Source organism: Stenella coeruleoalba (assembly GCF_951394435.1).
Source record: "Stenella coeruleoalba genome assembly, contig: scaffold_134, whole genome shotgun sequence".
NCBI classification, from domain to species: Eukaryota; Metazoa; Chordata; class Mammalia; order Artiodactyla; family Delphinidae; genus Stenella; species Stenella coeruleoalba.
In genome coordinates this window covers 743,383-752,068 of record NW_027646170.1, presented here as the reverse complement: position 1 = coordinate 752,068, position 8,686 = coordinate 743,383, and positions in this window count along the sequence as shown.

Below are 8,686 nucleotides of genomic sequence, written 5' to 3'. Positions count from 1 at the left end.
TAACCTCCTGTTTGGCACAGTTTGCAATTTCTGCGGAAGATGAACAGGAATAGGGAGACCCAATGAGAGACTAGCTGGAGGTGTCTGGACGGGCAAATTTAACTCTCATTTCCCACCAGGAAGAGGAAATAAACAAAGGCTCAGTGTGCCGTGCCGGAACCAGATTAGGGCCTGAAGCCATCCTGCAGTGTTGCGGCCAGCTCAAAAGAAAGCGAGTTGAAGAAAGGAGCTCAGGGGCACTGTAATTCACAAACCTTCAGAGTTATAAATGACAGCTATCGTCCAAAAATATACTGAAGTAAGGCTGCCAAGAGGACTTGAAAGCGGGGCAGAATTGCAGGAAACCGATTTCAGGAGGTAGACTGGAATTGCATTGAAAGCATAGGAAAAGAGGCAGAACGTCCACAATGATGCACTTGGCCAAAAAGGGCGTATGCGTTTTTTCCTGAATATATTCAGGAAAAAACGCATACGCCCTTTTTGGCCAACCAAGCAAGCTTGCAAAGGAAATCTGCACTACAAGGAAGTCTCACTTCGCCCCAGTCAAAAGGGCCATCTGAAAAAAGTGTAAAATCCAGAAAGGCAGGACAGGCCATGGAGAACTGGGAGCCTTGTTGTGTTGATGGGCGGGATGTAAATTGCCAACAGACACTCGGGAGAAGTGTATGGTGTTTCCTGAAACATCTAAAAAACAAAGCAACAGACCCTAGAGCACTTCCACTTATGGTCCTATAGCTTAGGGAAATTAAAATAAAAAAGACACAGCCACCCCAAAGTTTGGGACGCCTCTGTTTACAAGAACCTCATTTACAGTACAAGTTCAACATCGCAGAAAGTGAAAAATGGATAAAGAAGTTGTGGTATTTACTTACAAAGCAATATCACGCAGCAATGAAATCTATGTCATCAGGCCCTTAGCAGCACAATGAGTGGATTCAGGTATCATGATTCTAACTGAAATAAATCACACAGAAAAAGAAACATCATAAGATATCAGTAATACAAGGAATGTAAACTTGGCTACACAGGAACTGAATTACAGAACAGAACAGGGTCTCAAATTTAGAAAACCAACTTATGCTTGCTTAAGGGGAAAGGTGAGTTGGGGTGCTGCATAAAACCAGAGATTGAAATGAGCACAGATAAAGTTCCTTAAGCCAAATATGGAATAGACAAGAGCTACTCCTTGCTCAACGAAATGGACTCAACACCGCATATTAAACGCCTAAGAATGTACCTGACTAGTAAGTATCTTAAAACCTATGGATTGCTATGTCTCTGAAAGAGAATCAAGCATGTGTACAGGGGCATAAACGCAGCAGTGATAGGATTGGAGAGGTTCGGTGAGCAAATGAAGACCCTTTGAAGTCATATTGCATGGTACCCATTCCACGGGTTTCAACTACCCAGGTTTAAGGTATTCTTCCTTCAGCTAAAACATGCATGTGGAACCTAGAGTATGATCAACCATGTGATCGGGAGACGTGTTCAAATATGTCTCAGTTTTCGTACCCTGGTACTCGGGTGCAACATTCCAGACGCTTTACTAACACTCTCCCCACTTGGAGAGTCAGTCCCTTTAACCTCCTGTTTGGCCCAGTTTGCAATTTCTGCGGAAGATGAACAGGAATAGGGAGAACCAATGAGAGACTAGCTGGAGGTGTCTGGACGGGCAAATTTAACTCTCATTTCCCACCAGGAAGAGGAATTAACCAAAGGCTCAGCGTGCTGTGCCGGAACCAGATTAGGGCCTGAAGCCATCCTGTGGTGTTGCGGCCAGGTCACAAGAAAGCGAGTTGAAGAAAGGAGCTCAGGGGCACTGTAATGCACAAACCTGCAGAGTTATAAATGACAGCTATCGTCCAAAAATATACTGAAGTAAGATTACCAAGAGGACTTGAAAGCGGGGCAGAATTGCAGGAAACCGATTTCAGGAGGTAGACTGGAATTGCATTGAAAGCATAGGAAAAGAGGCAGAACGTCCACAATGATGCACTTGGCCAAAAAGGGCGTATGCGTTTTTTTCTGAATATATTCAGGAAAAAACGCATACGCACTTTTTGGCCAACAAAGCAAGCTTGCAAAGGAAATCTGCACTACAATGAAGTCTCACTTCCCCCTGGTCAAAAGGGCCATCTGAAAAAAGTGTAAAATCCAGAAAGGCAGGACAGGCCATGGAGAACTGGGAGCCTTGTTATGCTGATGGGCGGGATGTAAATTGCCAACAGACACTCAGGAGAAGTGTATGGTGTTTCCTGAAACATCTAAAAAACAAAGCAACAGAGCCTAGGGCACTTCCACTTATGGTCCTATAGCTTAGGGAAATTAAAATCAGAAAGACACAGCCACCCCAAAGTTTGGGACGCCTCTGTTTACAAGAACCTCATTTACAGTACAAGTTCAACATCGCAGAAAGTGAAAAATGGATAAAGAACTTGTGGTATTTACTTACAAAGCAATATCAATCAGCAATGAAATCTATGTCATCAGGTCCTTAGCAGCACAATGAGTGGATTCAGGTATGATGATGCTAACTGAAATAAGTCACACAGAAAAAGAAACATCATAAGATATCAGTAATACAAGGAATGTAAACTTGGCTACACAGATACTGAATTACAGAACAGAATAGGGTCTTAAATTTAGAAAACCAACTTATGCTTGCTTAAGGGGAAAGGTGAGTTGGGGTGCTGCATAAAACCAGAGATTGAAATGAGCACAGATAAAGTTCCTTAAGCCAAATATAGAATAGACAAGAGCTACTCCTTGCTCAATGAAATGGACTCAACACCGCATATTAAACGCCAAAATATGTACCTGACTAGTAAGTATCTTAAAACCTATGGATTGCTATGTCTCAGAAAGAGAATCAAGCATGTGTACAGGGGCATAAACTCAGCAGTGATAGGATTGGAGAGGTTCGGTGAGCAAATGAAGACCCTTTGAAGTCATATTGCATGGTACCCATTCCACGGGTTTCAACTACCCAGGTTTAAGGTATTCTTCCTTCAGCTAAAACATGCATGTGGAACCTAGAGTATGATCAACCATGTGATCGGGAGATGTGTTCAAATATGTCTCAGCTTTCGTACCCTGGTCCTTGGGTGCAACATTCCAGACGCTTTACTAACACTCTCCCGACTTGGAGAGTCAGTCCCTTTAACCTCCTGTTTGGCCCAGTTTGCAATTTCTGCGGAAGATGAACAGGAATAGCGAAAACCAATGAGAGACTAGCTGGCGGTGTCTGGACGGGCAAATTTAACTCTCATTTCCCACCAGGAAGAGGAAATAACCAAAGGCTCAGCGTGCCGTGCCGGTACCAGATTAGGGCCTGAAGCCATCCTGCGGTGTTTTGTCCAGCTCACAAGAAAGCAAGTTGAAGAAAGGAGCTCTGGGGCACTGTAATGCACAAACCTGTAGAGTTATAAATGACAGCTATCGTCCAAAAATATACTGAAGTAAGGCTGCCAAGAGGACTTGAAAGCGGGGCAGAATTGCAGGAAACCGATTTCAGGAGGTAGACTGGAATTGCATTGAAAGCATAGGAAAAGAGGCAGAACGTCCACAATGATGCACTTGGCCAAAAAGGGCGTATGCGTTTTTTCCTGAATATATTCAGGAAAAAACGCATACGCCCTTTTTGGCCAACCAAGCAAACTTGCAAAGGCAATCTGCACTACAATGAAGTCTCACTTCCCCCCGGTCAAAAGGGCCATCTGAAAAAAGTGTAAAATCCAGAAAGGCAGGACAGGCCATGGAGAACTGGGAGCCTTGTTATGCTGATGGGCGGGATGTAAATTGCCAACAGACACTCGGGAGAAGTGTATGGTGTTTTTGAAACATCTAAAAAACAAAGCAACAGAGCCTAGGGCATTTCCACATATGGTCCTATAGCTTAGGGAAATTAAAATCAAAAAGACACAGCCACCCCAAAGTTTGGGACACCTCTGTTTACAAGAACCTCGTTTACCGTACAAGTTCAATATCACAGAAAGTGAAAAATGGATAAAGAACTTGTGGTACTTACGTACAATGCAGTATCACTCAGCAATGAAATCTATGTCATCAGGCCCAAAGCAGCACAATGAGTGGATTCAGGTACGATGATTCTAACTGAAATAAGTCACACAGAAAAAGAAACATCATAAGATATCACTAATACACGGAATGTAAACTTGCCTACACAGGAACTGAATTCCAAAACAGAACAGGGTGTCAAATTTAGAAAACCAACTTATGCTTGCTTAAGGGGAAAGGTGAGTTGGGGTGCTGCATAAAACCAGAGATTGAAATGAGCACAGATAAAGTTCCTTAAGCCAAATATGGAATAGACAAGAGCTACTCCTTGCTCAACGAAATGGACTCAACACCCCATATTAAACGCCTAAGAATGTACCTGACTAGTAAGTATCTTAAAACCTATGGATTGCTATGTCTCCAAAAGAGAATCAAGCGTGTGTACAGGGGCATAAACGCAGCAGTGATAGGATTGGAGAGGTTCGGTGAGCAAATGAAGACCCTTTGAAGTCATATTGCATGGTACCCATTCCACGGGTTTCAACTACCCAGGTTTAAGGTATTCTTCCTTCAGCTAAAACATGCATGTGGAACCTAGAGTATGATCAACCATGTGATCGGGAGATGTGTTCAAATATGTCTCACTTTTCGTACCCTGGTACTCGGGTGCAACATTCCAGACGCTTTACTAACACTCTCCCGACTTGGAAAGTAAGTCCCTTTAACCTCCTGTTTGGCCCAGTTTGCAATTTCTGTGGAAGATAAACAGGAATAGCGAGAACCAATGAGAGACTAGCTGGAGGTATCTGGACGGGCAAATTTAACTCTCATTTCCCACCAGGAAGAGGAATTAACCAAAGGCTCAGCGTGCCGTGCCGGAACCAGATTAGGGCCTGAAGCCATCCTGCGGTGTTGCGGCCAGGTCACAAGAAAGCGAGTTGAAGAAAGGAGCTCAGGGGCACTGTAATGCACAAACCTGCAGAGTTATAAATGACAGCTATCATCCAAAAATAGACTGAAGTAAGGCTGCCAAGAGGACTTGAAAGCAGGGAAGAATTGCAGGAAACCGATTTCAGGAGGTAGACTGGAATTGCATTGAAAGCATAGGAAAAGAGGCAGAACGTCCACAATGATGCACTTGGCCAAAAAGTGCATATGCGTTTTTTCCTGAATATATTCAGGAAAAAACGCATACGCCCTTTTTGGCCAACCAAGCAAGCTTGCAAAGGAAATCTGCACTACAATGAAGTCTCACTTCCCCCCGGTCAAAAGGGCCATCTGAAAAAAGTGTAAAATCCAGAAAGGGAGGACAGGCCATGGAGAACTGGGAGCCTTGTTATGCTGATGGGCGGGATGTAAATTGCCAACAGACACTCGGGAGAAGTGTATGGTGTTTCCTGAAACATCTAAAAAACAAAGCAACAGAACCTAGGGCACTTCCACTTATGGTCCTATAGCTTAGGGAAATTAAAATCAAAAAGACACAGCCACCTCAAAGTTTGGGACGCCTCTGTTTACAAGAACCTCGTTTACCGTACAAGTTCAATATCACAGAAAGTGAAAAATGGATAAAGATCTTCTGGTACTTACGTACAATGCAGTATCACTCAGCAATGAAATCTATGTCATCAGGCCCGTAGCCGCACAATGAGTGGATTCAGGTACGATGATTCTAACTGAAATAAGTCACACAGAAAAAGAAACATCATAAGATATCAGTAATACACGGAATGTAAACTTGGCTACACAGGAACTGAATTACAGAACAGAATAGGGTCTCAAATTTAGAAAACCAACTTATGCTTGCTTAAGGGGAAAGGTGAGTTGGGGTGCTGCATAAAACCAGAGATTGAAATGAGCACAGATAAAGTTCCTTAAGCCAAATATGGGATAGACAAGAGCTACTCCTTGCTCAATGAAATGGACTCAACACCCCATATTAAACGCCTAACAATGTACCTGACTAGTAAGTATCTTAAAACCTATGGATTGCTATGTCTCCGAAAGAGAATCAAGCATGTGTGAAGGGGCATAAACGCAGCAGTGATAGGATTGGAGAGGTTCGGTGAGCAAATGAAGACCCTTTGAAGTCATATTGCATGGTACCCATTCCACGGGTCTCAACTCTCCAGGTTTAAGGTATTCTTCCTTCAGCTAAAACATGCATGTGGAACCCAGAGTATGATCAACCGTGTGAACGGGAGATGTGTTCAAATATGTCTCAGTTTTCCTCCCCTGGTACTCGGGTGCAACATTCCAGACGCTTTACTAACACTCTCCCCACTTGGAGAGTCAGCGCCTTTAACCTCCTGTTTGGCCCAGTTTGCAATTTCTGCGGAAGATGAACAGGAATAGCGAGAACCAATGAGAGACTAGCTGGAGGTGTCTGGACGGGCAAATTTAACTCTCATTTCCCACCAGGAAGAGGGAATAACCAAAGGCTCAGCGTGCCGTGCCGGAACCAGATTAGGGCCTGAAGCCATCCTGCGGTGTTGTGGCCAGCTCAAAAGAAAGCAAGTTGAAGAAAGGAGCTCAGGGGCACTGTAATTCACAAACCTGCAGAGTTATAAATGACAGCTATCGTCCAAAAATAGACTGAAGTAAGGCTGCCAAGAGGACTTGAAAGCGGGGCAGAATTGCAGGAAACCGATTTCAGGAGGTAGACTGGAATTGCATTGAAAGCATAGGAAAAGAGGCAGAACGTCCACAATGATGCACTTGGCCAAAAAGGGCGTATGCGTTTTTTCCTGAATATATTCAGGAAAAAATACATACGCCCTTTTTGGCCAACCAAGCAAGCTTGCAAAGGAAATCTGCACTACAATGAAGTCTCACTTCCCCCCGGTAAAAAGGGCCATCTGAAAAAAGTGTAAAATCCAGAAAGGCAGGACAGGCCATGGAGAACTGGGAGCCTTGTTATGCTGATGGGTGGGATGTCAATTGCCAACAGACACTCCGGAGAAGTGTATGGTGTTTCCTGAAACATCTAAAAAACAAAGCAACAGAGCCTAGGGCACTTCCACTTATGGTCCTATAGCTTAGGGAAATTAAAATAAAAAAGACACAGCCACCCCAAAGTTTGGGACGCCTCTGTTTACAAGAACCTCGTTTACAGTACATGTTCAATATCACAGAAATTGAAAAATGGATAAAGAACTTGTGGTACTTACGTACAATGCAGTATCACTCAACAATGAAATCTATGTCATCAGGCCCGTAGCAGCATAATGAGTGTATTCAGGTACGATGATTCTAACTGAAATAATTCACACAGAAAAAGAAACATCATAAGATATCAGTAATACACGGAATGTAAACTTGGCTACACAGGAACTGAATTCCAAAACAGAACAGGGTCTCAAATTTAGAAAACCAACTTATGCTTGCTTAAGGGGAAAGGTGAGTTGGGGTGCTGCATAAAACCAGAGATTGAAATGAGCACAGATAAAGTTCCTTAAGCCAAATATGGAATAGACAAGAGCTACTCCTTGCTCAACGAAATGGACTCAACACCCCATATTAAACGCCTAAGAATGTACCTGACTAGTAAGTATCTTAAAATCTATGGATTGCTATGTCTCCAAAAGAGAATCAAGCGTGTGTGCAGGGGCATAAACGCAGCAGTGATAGGATTGGAGAGGTTCGGTGAGCAAATGAAGACCCTTTGAAGTCATATTGCATGGTACCCATTCCACGGGTCTCAACTCTCCAGGTTTAAGGTATTCTTCCTTCAGCTAAAACATGCATGTGGAACCTAGAGTATGATCAACCATGTGATCGGGAGACGTGTTCAAATATGTCTCAGTTTTCATACCCTGGTACTCGGGTGCAACATTCCAGACGCTTTACTAACACTCTCCCGACTTGGAGAGTCAGTCCCTTTAAACTCCTGTTTGGCCCAGTTTGCAATTTCTGTGGAAGATGAACAGGAATAGCGAGAACCAATGAGAGACTAGCTGGAGGTATCTGGACGGGCAAATTTAACTCTCATTTCCCACCAGGAAGAGGAATTAACCAAAGGCTCAGCGTGCCGTGCCGGAACCAGATTAGGGCCTGAAGCCATCCTGCGGTGTTGCAGCCAGGTCACAAGAAAGCGAGTTGAAGAAAGGAGCTCAGGGGCACTGTAATTCACAAACCTGCAGAGTTATAAATGACAGCTATCATCCAAAATATACTGAAGTAAGGCTGCCAAGAGGACTTGAAAGCGGGGCAGAATTGCAGGAAACCGATTTCAGGAGGTAGACTGGAATTGCATTGAAAGCATGGGAAAAGAGGCAGAACGTCCACAATGATGCACTTGGCCAAAAAGGGCGTATGCGTTTTTTCCTGAATATATTCAGGAAAAAACGCATACGCCCTTTTTGGCCAACCAAGCAAGCTTGCAAAGGAAATCTGCACTACAATGAAGTCTCACTTCCCCCCGGTCAAAAGGGCCATCTGAAAAAGTGTAAAATCCAGAAAGGCAGGACAGGCCATGGAGAACTGGGAGCCTTGTTATGCTGATGGGCGGGATGTAAATTGCCAACAACCACTGGGGAGAAGTGTATGGTGTTTCCTGAAATATCTAAAAAACAAAGCAAGAGAGCCTAGGGCACTGCCACTTATGGTCCTATAGCTTAGGGAAATTAAAATCAAAAAGACACAGCCACCCCAAAGTTTGGGACGCCTC